We start from the raw sequence: 15,711 nt of genomic DNA, 5'->3' as shown, positions 1-15,711 counted from the left end.
CTTGGGTGCCGTAGCACCGCCCCTTTCCTAAATGACCGACTTCCATCTACCCTACGGAATAAATTGTCGTGCCATTTAATTAAGGGTACTCTGTTCCTCTTGCACCGTGCCCTCACAGGTCGAGAAGGAGATCTAACACCAAGAATCATTCGATCTCTGTCACAGTGGTGTACTTGCAATTTAAGCTGCCGACATTGCTTCATAGGCACAGAACAGTTTAATTGTGTAATAATGGACAATTCGCTGTTTATAGTTAAAGCATAAATATTAACTGACATTTTATTGTGTTAAAACTGAAAACGGTATCAAAGGTACATCCACAAAAAGTTTATTTATATATTACCTTATTGTGCGATACTTTTTTCTCACGGATCTTACTGTCCGAATGTGACGGGCATAAGAAATGTATGGAATAAAGTTCTCTATCAAGTACAAAATGTAACCATTATCGTATGGCTGTTTACCTCCTAAAGACCTCGAACCTGAATAGATATCTCAAAGCTGCACGCCAGTGCCTGTGATGCAGTCATGCCTCCCCCAAGGGCATAAGAAGACTGCACGCACAGATACCAGCATCATTTTTCCTTTCAGAAGACTGAACCATAGACAGATGAGTTTGTTACTTTTGATCTGCATGTTATTCACTAATTGTGTATTACACTGATTAATGCGATAATTATTAAGTTGTTTTTGTTTTACTAATTACACGTCATTTTTTGCACATACTGTTGTTTGTTACATCCTGCGGCTGCCTTGTGCCCTGCGTGAAACCGACGGCTTGTGTCGCCCCTTCCCAGGGACCAAGCAACTTGAGTAGGCTGACTTGTGCTTCCTTACAGGCTGCTTCACTCCGGCTGGAGTTACAAAATAAAATGTTGTTTTTGTATACGATTTTATTATTATTTGAACTGTAATTGTGTGATTACTGTTTGCTGTGAGAAAGAGTTTCTTTCTCTTGTCTGATTTTCTGTCTTATTTTTGCAGAAACACGAGCGCAGCTGCATGGCTCAGCAGCTCTGCTTTGACTGAGATACGCGCTTAGGCTGAGATTGCTTGCAGTCTCTGCCACAGTATCTCGCTGCTGTCTTGGTGACTGCTTGCAGCACCATTACGAAGGCTGTTAGTGCTCTAACAGCTGGCTTCCCTCAGTCTCCTATGCGTTTGGACTGTTTGGGATTGCCAGAAGCTATATAGGTGGGCATCCGTGGATACTGCTTCTTGCGGTAAAGCGAAGCATGTAGACCTGTAGGTCACCGACCCACTCCGTTCCTGACCCGGTACCCATACTGAACAGGGATCGAGGTTAATGCACCAGTACCGTATCAACCCGGTGCAAGTCACTGCACGTGTACCGTACTGAGGGCACCGTACCAAGGGTACCGTACCCGACCCGGTGCAAGTCACTGCACGTGTACCGTACCGAGGGCACCGTACCAAGGGTACCGTACCGACCCGGTGCAAGTCACTGCACGTGTACCGTACCAAGGGCACCGTACCAAGGGTACCGTACCGACCCTGTGCAAGTCACTGCACGTGTACCGTACCAAGGGTACCTAACCGACCAGGTGCAAGTCACTGCACGTGTACCGTACCGACCCGGTGCAAGTCACTGCACGTGTACCGTACCAAGGGCACCGTACCAAGGGTACCGTACCGACCCTGTGCAAGTCACTGCACGTGTACCGTACCAAGGGTACCTAACCGACCAGGTGCAAGTCACTGCACGTGTACCGTACCAAGGGTACCGTACCAACCCGGTGCAAGTCACTGCACGTGTACCGTACCAAGGGTACCGTACTGACCCGGTGCAAGTCACTGCACGTGTTCCGTACCAAGGGTACCGTACCGACCGGGTGCGAGTCACTGCACGTATACCATACCAACCCGATGTTAAGGCACCGAACCGACCCGGTACTGCCCGGTTCCATCTCGTTTCCATACAATTCCGACTCGTTGCAATCTCACCAACCCGGTTCCGACCGCGGTACCATACCTGGTTCAGGTCTTGACCTGCCCTGTTATAGTTTTTACAGTACTGTACACTGTGTCCATCCTGTTACATTACTGTACATAAGAACATAAGAAAGGTTACAAACGAGAGGAGGCCATTCGACCCGTCTTGTTCTTTTGGTTGTTACTAGCTTATTGATCCCAGAATATCATCAAGCAGCCTTTTGAAGGATCCCAGGGGGTCCGCTTCAACAACATTACTGGGGAGTTGGTTCCAGACTTCCACAATTCTCTGTGTAAAAAAGTGCCTCCTATTTTCTGTTTTGAATGTCCCGTTTTCTAATCCCCATTTGTGACCCTTGGTCCTTGTTTCTTTTTTCAGGTCGAAAAAGTCCTCTGGGTCGACATTGTATATACGTTTTAGAATATTAAATGCTTGAATCAGATCTTCTTTGTGCAAGACTGAATAGATTCAATTATTTTAGCCTGTCTGCATATGACATGCCTTTTAACCCTATGCTGCCCACGGGGAATTATCATATTTGGTCATAAATATGAACACTTTCTGTTTAAGCGCTTGTAGTTTTAGAACCTTAAATCAGAAATTAAAACCCAATACACCTACAGAAAGCCATTAAGTAGATCTTTCATTTTGTTGTGGGGTGATTTATTTATTTTTCATATGAGCTACACCTCCCAAAAAATTATCTCTACACCTCCCAAAAAAAACCTCTTTCCAAGTGTTATATATAAAAAAAAGAAAGATTAGAGCACAATTTTCCAAGGATTTCAGATCTGAAATCAGAATTGAAATATCTTGAACAGTTGCAGAGCTAGATAAGCTTTTACAATGCATAGTATTTTACAAAAAAATCTACCTCTGAATGGCAAATGTAAAATAATAAATAACATTTTTAAAAATTGCCAATTTCAACCTCTTTCCAAGTTTCATAAAAAAAATTAAAACAAAACTTACAGTATATTGTACCTTCACAATTTGTCAAGGATTTTAAATCTGAAATCATAATTTTAATATCTTGTACAGTTGCAGAACTAGATAAGGTTTTATAATGCATAGTATTTTATAAAAATCAACTTCCGAAATGGCAAAGGCAGACCAGGGTTAAGACTTACCAAAAAGTGAGATTGGAAACAGTATTGCCCTGTTTAAGATACAATTATATTTCTGTATAAAAATAAAGAAACAACACACAAGTTATCAAGTAAAATGTTTATTTTATTTTTTTTATTTGAAAAAAAAAGTATATTACAAATAAAACTTTGATATTAAGAATTTTATTTGGGAGGGAGGGAGACAAAAAAAACCTTCCTATTGTGCTGTATTTATTTATCTTCAAAACTATCCTGCAGTTAAAGTGCTGGGCTGGGGCTCCTCCAGATCACTCTCCTCCTCATCATCCTCCTGCAGCAGCTCTTCATCAAGAAGGTCAGCCTCCGTGGCGTACATGCCCTCGATCTCCTCCTCAGTCAGGGCCTCCTCTAAAGTGACTGAACCAGATGTCTCCATCCATCTTCTGGCTTACACACACCCACACAAAACATTAAAATACCAATTAATAATAATAAACAATTCTCCATCTTTTTTCCACACACAGAAAAATTAAACTGACAACAACAAAATAAAATAAAAAAGTAAACTAATAATAAAATACATGGCTGACTAATAATAACTACAACTAAATAATGCCTCACTGTTCTTTGCACAAACAAAATAAAATATTCATGGCTAAATAATACACAAATTAAGTAAATCATGATAAAATACATGGCTAAATAATAATAACTAATAATAATAAGTTACAGCTAAATCATACCTCTCTTCTTTACACACATATACACTTCGGAGCGCTAACTACACATTTATGCAGGTCACTCCAACATTATTATTTACAGGTCTTTGCCATAAGGCTCTGGACATTGTAAAACCATTCAATAAACACCCTTGCACCTGGAAATCATTGTCTGTCAGTTTTGTATCCGCTCCACTCTGCACTGCACTCACCTGTATTCACTCACCACTCTGTCACAGCTACACATCCTCCCCCTTAAGTGCGCAGCACTGATCGGCCATTCCAAGGCCACTTCCCTCCACCCTTAAAGGACCACCCCGCTCTCAAGTGCCATCTCCTTTGTCTTCGTCCTCATCCACGGGCAGGCTTGAGGATGGGTCGGTCCTTCCTCCGGCGTCCACAGGAAGGGACCATGAACCAGCGACGAGGGACCCCACCGAGGTGACTTGCGCTTTCAGTTTCATGTACTCTTTCTGTGTACTTTGTTGGTGGTCCCTTTTAAACGCTCTTTAAAGTGCCTTTTTCCTCTGAATAGTTGTTTTAATTGATCTATTAAACCATTTTGGCCATTTTGTTTTAGATTGTGATTTGTCTACTTTTGGGATGTATTTGTTTTGTGCCTCTAGCACTACATTTTTGAAAAATAGCCATCCTTTCTCTGTGGGTGTTTTCTGTATTTTTCGCCAATCTACATGCCTCCCCTCTAGTCGGTGCCTTGACAAATTGCATTAGGAAGCAGTCAATTGTCATTTCTACCATTTCAATTTCGGCTGTCTTGCTCCCCACTGGGTTTTCCGATTTTATATGTGGCTTCTCCTTTGCTTACACGCATTTCTAATGTAATTGTGTAACAGATTATTTTGCTTGGTATCTGAATTTGGCAGTCTATAGCATGCTCCTATTATTATGCCCTTTGAATTTGTGTCCATTATTCTGACCCATATTGATTCTGCATTGTTTTTTTCGTCCAGACTTAAAACCTGGGCTTCAAGACTATTTTTGATGTACAGTGTTACCCCTCCGCCTCTTCTGTCCTGCCTGTCTTTCCTATACAGTGTATACCCACAAATATTATATTCGTCTCCATCACTCATGGATAACCAAGTTTCTGTAACACCTATCACATTGTAGTTACTTGTTAGTGCAGTAGCTTCAAGTTCTAACATTTTGTTTTTGTGACTTCTAGCATTTAAATAAATACATTTAATGGCTATCTTACCTGAGTTGTTGCCCTTATTTTGATGTAGTCTCCCTTCTGTTTTTTTGTTGATTTCTCCCCCCTTCCTTTCTCGTTTAAATGCTTCTGAAACTCCTCAGTAGATTGATTCCCTTTTTATTTTAGTGCAGTCTGTCCCGCCTATATAGATAGTCCTTGTTGTAGAATGTGTTGCAATGTTCAAGGAAGGTGAAGCCTTCCTGTGTGCACCACGATTATTTTCAGCTGTCCATATGGTCCTTTGCAAGGTGCTGGAAGTGCATGACAAAGGCTCCTGGAAGGCAGCACACTGTTGTTGTAAGGGGGTCCAGACAGCACACTGAACTTGCTGTGTTTCTCAATATGGAGTTCCCGACAATCATGACCTCCCTTTTTTTTGCTGCCTGGCCAGCACCGTTTATGGGGTCCTTGATGTTGTTCCTTTCGTTCTCTTGATGCTGGTTCAAATTTGTTTGACGTTTTGATTTCTGGTGGTTTCTGTTTCAACCCTCTTCTATCTTCCTGGTGGCTTTCTGTCTGTTAGGGGTGCAAACTTTCAAGAATTTCGGGTGTGCCAGCTCCTCAAACTCCTGTAGCTCTCTCATTTCGTGCAGCTCCATTTCTAGTTGCTCGTTGAAACAAGTCCTCAATCTTGCAACACTTTACACACACTTGGTTTAGCTCTGCTCGGTTTTCTCGGATTTCTCAAATCATGCTGGTGTCACAGATTACTGGCTTTCGAACTGCTTCTAAACTGCTCTGCACTTTTCCATGAAATACTTCTCTCACACTGTCACTCTCCACGCTGTCGCTTTTTAGACTGCCTTGCTTTTGTGTGAGTGCCTGTGTGTGCTTTGTTAGCTCTGCCCCCTTGTTTCAGAATGGCGCCGAGTTTGAATCAGCTGCCCTGAGTTTCAGATTATCGGAAAAAGACACGCAGCTGTTTTTAAACTGCAGTAATTTCCCAATTTACTGTATTTTCTGATTAAAGGGTACATAAGGACCTTTTTGCTGTTTACGTAAGGTGTGTGTATTGTTGTATTTTTTATTTTATTTTTTATTTATTTTTTACATTTTGACCACTTTTTAAACTTTTGAAGTAGGTTCAGTTTGCCAGTAAGAGCCGCTTGGTAAAGTTGCGCTGGTAAGCGAGTTTGACACATGTCGGGAAGTGAGCAAAGTTTCCCTGTTGCATGTGATTTTCCCACAAACGCAGTTTAATTTGGAAGGCTTTCACGGCATCATACATGTCAGTAACCCTGCATGTTTGCAACCCTGCAGTTTCACGTTCAGTGAGCTGAGATGGTCTGTTATGTCACATAAGAAACCAAGGTCACACAGCCAGCTCTCATCCTGAAGCTCCTTGATTTTTTTCCCCTTCATTTCCATGAAAAGGGTCATTTCCTCACGCAACTCAAAAAATCTCTTGAGCACTTTACTCCGACTTAGCCAACACACCTCTGTGTGGTATGGCACATCATCACATTCGGCATTCAGCTTATCAAGAAGTGACCGAAACTGGCCGTGGTTCAATCCCTTGGCCCTGATGAAATTCACTGTTTTCAGAACAACGCTCATTATGTGTTTCATCTTCAGTACTTTGCCACAAAGCGACTCTTGGTGTATGATACAGTGGTATGTTGTTAGCTGGCCCGGGCAATTTTCCCCCTGCATCTTCTCTCACACCTGCGCTACCAGCCCACTCTTTTCACCACACATAGCTGGAGCCCCATCTGTTGTCAGTCCCTCCAATTTCTCCCATGGCAACTTCATCTCATCTACACACCTGTTGAAAAATGTCCTTCCCTGTGGTAGTGCCATGCATCACTATGACACCCAAAAGCTCTTCAGTGACAGATAGGTCAGGATTCGCCCCACGGATGAAAATTGACAACTGAGCTGTGTCCGTAGCGTCTGTGCTCTCGTCAGCAGCCAGTGAAGTCTTTTGCTTTTTCACTAAGATGATCTTGCAGATTGGTAGCTAACTCATCCACTCTCTCGGCTATGGTATTTCTCAAGAGACTAACGTTTGCAAATGCTTGCCTTTTGTCTGGACACACTACCTCGCTAACTTTAAGCATGCACCGCTTTATGAAATCACCCTTGGAGAAGGGCTTGCCTGATTTTAGCTATTTCCTCTGCTACGATGAAACTTGCCTTTACAGCCGCATCACTCTGTGATTTTGCCATGGTGAACATATTCTGTTGGGGCTTTAACTCTGCCACCTTCTGTAGCCTTTGCTCTCTATCCAAGTCTCCATATTTGTCTCTGTGTTTGGTCTCGTTGCATCGTAAGTTAAATTCTTTCAATACTGATACACTGTCTGCAAATTAGACAAACGGGTTTTTCGCTGTGCTCCATGAACTCGGTCTCCCACCTGTCCTGAAACGTTCTGCCCTCTGTGTCCACTTTCCTTTTAGCCATTTTTGATAGCTGGCTAGCTTGCTAGCTATTGTTGAGTGAGTGATGGTGTTGTGACAGTTGTTAAGTGAGGTGTATGAGTGACACAGCGCACTGTAACGGAATGCTCAGTGTAGGCCTGTGAACTGTGCATATATGCCGCGGTTCGTGCCAGAGCGTGCAGTGCATGTTGGGACTTGTAGTGAATAGAGAGCCGAAGTGTGATGTCACTTCCTGACCCGCTGGTTCCAGAAGTGAAATTTTTCTATTGATTTCTCCATAGGCTTTTTTTAAACCTGCGATTATTAAAATATATATTTTAAATAGTTATGTGTCACAATCGTTCAGCAATTGTAGTGGAAACTGGATTAATTTCACGCCAAATATGTTGTCTTCGCTTAAAGAACTGCATTTCCCAACCTAAAACAAGCTGAAGTTCCTGAGGAGTAACGAAGCTCTGTGAGGACGAGGCCAGTTTACTTACAGTGGGAGTGATTGGTGTTGAGCAGAGTTTGCGTGTGAGACTAAATTTATGAAGTGTTGGTGAATTAAAACCATAATAAAAACGATCTAGCGGGGACTTCCGGTCGAACGCTAGATGGAGTAGACACGTGTGAGGCTCGCTCCCACAAACTATTATAAATTTAATTATCAAACCCATTCTTTAATATATATTTTCACTGTGTTGATTTTTTGTAACATATCTGTACACCTGCCATATGATGTCAAAGCTAAATAAACCTAAACGAGGGACACCAGACTTTTTACCTCTGGATTCCGCTACCAAGGGGCCTGCTCACCCGTCGAGCCTGCGCCGGTTTCGATGTCTGCCGTAGTTTCTGAGCTAGAAAAGCTCTGCGCAGCCCTTACCACTGATCTTAAGGCAGAGTTTCAAAACTCGTTTGCGTCTTTTAAAGCTTCTGTCAATGCCATCCAAACCACAGTTGCCTCCCATGGACACCGCATCGATAGGCTCGAGCATTCGGCTGACGTCACCGGGGATCGAGTTCGTGAGTTGGAGGCCTCTTGTGTTTCACTTGCTGCTGACAACAAGGCGATTAAGGAGAAGTTGTCGGATCTAGAAAATCACAGTAGGCGTCAGAATCTCCGAATCATCGGCCTGCCAGAGGGGTTTGAGGGTTCGCACCCTACTAAGTTTATGTCTGATTTCTTTGTGGAGTTATTTGGGAGTGGGGCGCTGGGATCGGCTCCGGAGCTGGATCGGGCACATCGCTCTCTGGTGCAGAGGCCGGCCCCTCACCTAAGGCCCAGACCTGTGATCGTCCACTTTCATCACTATCAGACCAAGGAGCTTGTCCTCCGGCTGGCGAGGGAGCGGGGTACCCTCACCTTTCGGGAGCAAAAGATCTTTATTTTTCAGGATCTTAGCTCAGATGTCGCCCGAAGCCGTACAGCTTTTAGGGACATAAAGACAAGGCTGTATAAAAGGGAATTAAGTTCAGCTTATTCTATCCAGCCAGGCTCCGTATTGTCTTTAAGGGTCGGAATCTGATTTTTACTTCGGTACAGGAGGCTGAAGCTTTCTATGATAATGACATTCTCCCTTGCCTGGAAGTCAGCACAGATAAGTAGCGTTATGTTATGATGTTTTGTAGACTACGCTAAACTGTTCAATAGGGTTTTAAGCCCTGGTTTCAGTGACTAACATACAGTTTACTGAGCTTTGTTACTTAAGTGTCTTTATATACAATGTACAAGTACTTATTTGGTCAGTGAAAATAGTTAGATCTAGATTAGATCTACGGACATCTTTGCTGAGGTGAATTTGTATACTTTTCTTCTTAGAATGTACTTATTTCTAAATCGTTATTAGAACCATTGCGGGTGTTTTAAACTGTTACTGGTTAACTTCACATGATTGTCTATCTTGAGTCATTTTAGCATTTTTGTTTTTAGATGCTAAATACCCTCATGTTGTGTTTTTTTTTTTTTTGCCGTCTATGTACCTGCTCATGCTGTGTATATGTAAGTATGTGTGTATAGGCTATTTTTATATTTTTGCCTCTTTCTTTTTTCTGACGTTTACACGGGCTTGCCTTCGTTCTCTTTTTTTTTATTGGATCTCAGACAGCTCCACTATCTGTAGCATGTTATTTAAAGGTGACAATGGATCTGTTTTCCCTGATCTTATTTTTTACAGCCTATAGTTTGATCTTTTTTGCTATTATGATGTCTGTGTACCTGCTCATACTGTGTATATGTAAGTATATGTGTATAGGCTATTTTTATATTTTTGCCTCTTTCTTTTTTCTAGCGTATACAAGGGGTAACAAGGTATTTGTATAGACTTGAGAGACTAACCTAATTTGATAGTTTAATTAAGCCTGAAAACCTTGAGTGGGTAGAGTTGGGCTGCTTTATACTGGTCGTGATACCTGTTTTGCTAGGGTTAAATAGTGTTTTGTTTTGTTTTTTAAATAGAATTACTCCAATTATTCAATCTTTTTTAGTTTCTTAAAGAGAAGATATATGTGTGTATGTATATATATATATATGTGTGTGTGTGTGTGTGTGTGTGTGTATATATATATATATATATATATATATATATATCTATATATATCTATATATCCCGTCAGGGATGCCTCTTATCTCCTCTATTATTTGCCATTGCAATTGAGCCTCTTGCTGCTTCCCTTCGCTGTAATCATCTTATTAGTGGGGTGGTCCGTGGTGGCCTGGAGCAAAAGGTATCCTTTTATGCTGATGATCTCCTTCTTTATTTATCTGACCCATCTACATCCCTTCCTCATATTTTATCTACCCTAGATCAATTTGGTAAATTTTCTGGATACAAACTCAATTTACATAAGAGTGAATTATTTCCAATCAATCCTGCGGCAGTACGTTGTCAATGTGCTGATCTACCTTTCAAAATTACTTATGATAAATTTACTTATCTAGGAATTTCTGTAACAAGGTCCTATGTAGATCTCTTTAAATCTAATTTTACCCCCTTAGTGGAACATATTAAACAAGATTTTATCCGCTGGTCCACTTTGCCTCTCTCACTTGCTGGCCGCATTAAGTCAGTTAAAATGAATGTGCTACCTAAATTCTTATATTTTTTCCATTGTATTCCTATTTTTATTCCTAAATCTTTTTTTAAGATGCTGGATACACTAATTTCATCTTTTATATGGAATAAGAAAATCCCACGTATTCGCAGGTCCCTCTTACAACGGCCTAAAAGGTTGGGAGGTATGGCCTTGCCCAATTTTCAATTCTATTATTGGTCAGCTAACATTCGTTGTTTCACATTCTGGCTCCACCAACATCTACAGCAGACAGGGCTTGCCTGGTTACTGATTGAAGCTGCCTCTTGCCAACCCAAATCTTTAGCAGCATTGATGTGTTCTTCTCTGCCTCTTTCTCTCACACAGTTCAGTTCCAAACCTGTAGTAAGGCATTCCCTTAGGATATGGGCCCAGTTCAGACAGAATTTTGGTTTTCAATCTCAGTCAATGTTTTCACCCATTGCTAGGAATCATAATTTTGCACCCTCTTTGAGTGATGTTTCCTTCCAGGTGTGGCATGATAAGGGTCTGAAGTTTGTGAAAGATCTGTATATTGATTATAATTTTGCTTCTTTTCAGCAACTTTCTCAAAAATGTAATATTCCAAATAAACATTTCTTTCGGTACTTGCAGATTCGACACTTTGTGCGTAGTAAGGTGACTCATTTCCCCAGTGCACCTGCTGAATCCCCCATTGACTCTCTACTTAAACTTAATCCTCAATGTAGGGGTATGATTTCTAAAATTTACAATTCTATTTTCTCTTAAAACTGTCCTTCAATAGCTACTATAAGGGCTGCCTGGGAGCAGGACCTTGGCTTTAGTTTTACAGACGACATTTGGGATTCTATTGTTTTAAGAGTACATTCCTCTTCTATTTGTGCACGTCACGCTCTGATTCAATTCAAAATCCTCCATCGCATCCATATGTCCAAAACTAAATTGTCAAATACCTATCCTAATATTGATCCTACATGTGATAGATGTAAGCAGGCTCTAGCCTCATTGATCCATATGTTTTGGACCTGTCCTAGACTAACCACATTTTGGAACTTTGTTTTTGAAACCTTCTCCCAAATTTTTTGTTTGCCTATTGACCCTACACCACTTATACACCACTTAAGGGCAGCAGTGTGGAGTAGTGGTTAGGGCTCTGGACTCTTGACCGGAGGGTTGTGGGTTTAATCCCAGGTGGGGGGGTGGCACTGCTGCTGTACCCTTGAGCAAGGTACTTTACCTAGATTGCTCCAGTAAAAACCCAACTGTATAAATGGGTAATTGTATGTAAAAATAATGTATAAACAAATAATGTAATTATGTGAAAATAATGTGATATCGTGTAACAATTGTAAGTCGCCCTGGATAAGGGCGTCTGCTAAGAAATTAATAATAATAATAATTATAGCGATATTTGGAGTTGCACCGGATGGTTTACTTTTGTCCAAACTCCAATCCAGCACACTGGCTTTTGCATCTCTTCTGGCTCGCCGCCTTATTTTGATGAATTGGAAGCAAGCTGTCCCGCCCTCTCATGTGCATTGGGTTAGAAACATCATGCAATTTCTCAAACTTGAAAAAATTAGATTCACTCTTAATGGATCTAGCACTAAATTCTATACTGCATGGCAGTCCTTTCTCTCATATTTTGACACCTTACAACTTACGGCTCCCTCTGCTTAATTCCTGTTATTAGGCTTCCAAGCCGTAGACTGGGGAAGCCTATTGTTTTTGTTAGGATTATTATTATTATTATTATTATTATTATTATTATTATTATTATTATTATTATTATTATTATTATTATTTTATTTTTTTCTTTCTTCCGAGTCCTCATCGCAGGCTTATGAAATCGGGTGTGTAGGTAGGTGGCTATGTGCAGATAACAGGTCTGGTGTCCAAACTTGCGCAAGTCACATGGTTTGGCAGCCATATTGGATTTTGCGGAATTTGTTAAAACACCTATGTATCGGAAACCGCTTACTGTAGATTGCTATACATGTTGAGGGATAGTCCATGATTAACTGTTGTTAATATGAAGCTGATTGGTTATGTGGTTTGGCAACCACATCGATTAATGACATAAAAATACGAAATTATCAAAATTCAAACATCTTCTTCTCTGAAACCGCTTATCCGATTGAAACAAAAATTGGAATAAAACATCTCAGTATGGTCATCTGTTACGCTTGTTCAAGGGAAGTTGCTACTGTGAATCAACTTACGCAATCAATCATCATCAACATACGCAACTGGCTATAAAACTGCCTATGCTGCACCAAAATGCACGAAATTTGACACGGATGTAGAGGACTATGGGATGTTGTGCCATGGTCAATATGGCAGCCTTAGGTCACATGGTGTGGCAGCCATCTTAGATTTAATGACATTTTTTGTGCAATTTTCAAAAGTCTTGTTCTCATGAACGGTAAAATAGCACAGCTGTTAAAAAAATTGTACATAGTGCGCTCATGTCCACGATTGATTCTACTTAAGGAAAAATGGATCGGTTACATGGTGTGGCAGCTATGCTGGATTTTGCATAAAACGCTTAAACAACAACTCCTCATGAGCCCTTTGCCCGATTTGATGTGAATCTTGGTTATACGTTATCTTTGTACTGTCCTCTAAAAAATTTAGTCAGGAAAAGTTCCTACATCAACAAACATGACCGCCATGAGCCAATCATTATGGGTGACATGCCAGTTTGCCCATATGTTACCCTGAAATGACACATTCCCACCACTAGGGGCAGCTGTTAACATGAAAAACTCAGCAAGGTATACAAAAAAATTCCTAAAGCAGCCATTTTTCGCTGGTGTTTACAGGAACAGTTTTACTAACACATGTAACTTAGAAAACAGTAATTACAGTGGAAAGGATCATATTTAGACGTACACACAGTACAGTATACAGACACATACTGTAAACTAAGAAAACATTTTTTTAAGAACTGTTGCAGCTGCATCCACGCGAAAAAAAAAAACTGCACTATGCTTTATAAACCAACACAATCGAAACGATGAAATGCATAAAACATCAGCTTTACAAGTCACATGAATGTAGTTTGCTTAAAAATCGTTGTATAATTATTTTTACGACTGAACTGTGGTCAAACACAGTCACAAATCCCGAATCTGTTGAAACGAAACCGCGTGTGTAATCCATTTAAAAGATGCATGTGTAAGGGGGGGGGGGGGGGGGGCGATGGCGACTTTGGGGCCGTATCTTACATTGAAATATTTATTTTTGGTAATCAAATGTATAGACAGAACGCTTCACAATTGCTTGCTTTATAAAATAGTGTTGTAACTGTAAAGATCGCATAGTTATTCATGGAGAATCCCCCCAAAAAGCGGACATTTTAGTATAATTCGAGCTTACCAGCTTCTCAGCCGTATGTAGATACTACTGAATCAGAGACAATTTATTTGTAAACACAGCCCTACAAATACAACTTAATATAATTAAAATAAAAGGTAGAACGTAACTGACGCATGTTATATGTTTACATTCTGCTGAAATTATACTCATGGTAGCTTTAATGAAACGAATTTGTTCATAAATTTTACAAACTGTGTATAACTTACCATTGCACCTGAATTATCATTGTCTTTCTGTTTATTGATCACCGCAGCACTCCTGCACCTGCACACTGTTAACCACTTTGCCACAGACCTACATTTATCTACAGCTAGTACCATGAACTGTACTAAGCCAAACACTTAGTAACCATGCAAGAATTTCTAGATAATGTTGGTTTGTTGGACCAACATTTAACAAAAATACACATGTTGTTGCTACCCTATCCAGTTTGTTTATTAAGATCCAGCATATTTTTGGAGTGATTACTCAGAATTATTCATCCATACTGTAGGAATTAAATTTACAGCCTTTTATTCATATTATTTTTTTTTTTACTTTTAGTCAACACATGGTCCAAGCGAACCCCAGTTTGCAATGGCTACAGCATAACTGTACTGATACGGCGTCTATGTTATTATTATTTTTATTTCATAACTACATTCATAGTTATAATTAAGACTAAACTGATAAAACCACAATCGCAAATCCTCAATAGGTGGCAATGAAGCAGCCAGTGTATTTAAAAGATGTATGGAGGTGTTTTTTTTTTTTTTCACAATGTACATGATTAACCAAGGTGTGCTATATAAATAGCTTGTGTAATATACATGATTAAGATATGGGCTACTATTGATGTGCAATAATTACTATTTATGTGCAAACTATAATGAGTTTATCAAGTGTGCAATATGATGTTTTTGATCCAGCTGGATATAATGTTTGTTGGGCCAGATGGTTAACTATTGAGTGCTATAACTCTGGATGTGATTTATTATTAAATAATTTGTTCTGTATTTGAGCCAACTCTCCAAAAGGTCATAAGAAGAACATAAGAACATAAGAAAGTTTACAAACGAGAGGAGGCAATTCAGCCCATCTTGCTCGTTTGGTTGTTAGTAGCTTATTGATCCCAGAATCTCATCAAGCAGCTTCTTGAAGGATCCCAGGGTGTCAGCTTCAACAACATTACTGGGGAGTTGGTTCCAGACCCTCACAATTCTCTGTGTGAAAAAGTGCCTCCTATTTTCTGTTCTGAATGCCCCTTTATCTAATCTCCATTTATGACCCCTGGTCCTTGTTTCTTTTTTCAAGTCAAAGAAGTCCCCCGGGTCGACATTGTCTATACCTTTTAGGATTTTGAATGTTTGAATCAGATCGCCGCGTAGTCTTCTTTGTTCAAGACTGAATAGATTCAATTCTTTTAGCCTGTCTGCATATGACATGCCTTTTAAACCTGTGATAATTCTGGTTGCTCTTTGCACTCTTTCTAGAGCAGCAATATCCTTTTTGTAACGAGGTGACCAGAACTGAACACAATATTCTAGGTGAGGTCTTACTCAGATTTTTTGTATTACTTAATTTGTAATCCCCGGGTTTGTCCCGAAATAATAGTTTCGTTTATTATACACCCACACAAAACACATACACAAGTCCAGTTAGTGCTGGAATTAGTGCTCGTGGTGAAATACAGTTACTTCATGATGTAAGTGCAGTGCTGTTCAGGGTTTGTGCTGGCCCTTGGCGACAGCTCCGGAACGTGTTAGCCGTCTAATAATAACAAGACACAATTAGACAAACAAACAAAACACTCACTGTACGTATACACAAATCCTCAGGTCCTTCCAGGTTCTTTTTGCAATAATCAAAACGAAGGAACAGATTAGGTCGCTTTGACCCCTACTTATACCGTCACGATTGCAGCCGCTCCTCCAATCCAAGGCTGCGACAACATTT

General features: G+C 40.4%; 1 protein-coding gene across 10 annotated transcripts in view; it reads left to right on the top strand.

Annotated features, from left to right (window-relative positions):
- The window catches only part of LOC117402130 (MHC class II regulatory factor RFX1-like), a 159,970-nt gene that overhangs the window by 105,378 nt on the left and 38,881 nt on the right, over positions 1-15,711 (top strand). The window lies entirely within an intron of this gene.

The sequence above is a fragment of the Acipenser ruthenus genome, chromosome 34, assembly GCF_902713425.1.
Source record: "Acipenser ruthenus chromosome 34, fAciRut3.2 maternal haplotype, whole genome shotgun sequence".
NCBI classification, from domain to species: Eukaryota; Metazoa; Chordata; class Actinopteri; order Acipenseriformes; family Acipenseridae; genus Acipenser; species Acipenser ruthenus.
The sequence above is the reverse complement of the archived record's forward strand: the minus strand, read 5'-3'. Positions and strand labels throughout refer to the sequence as shown.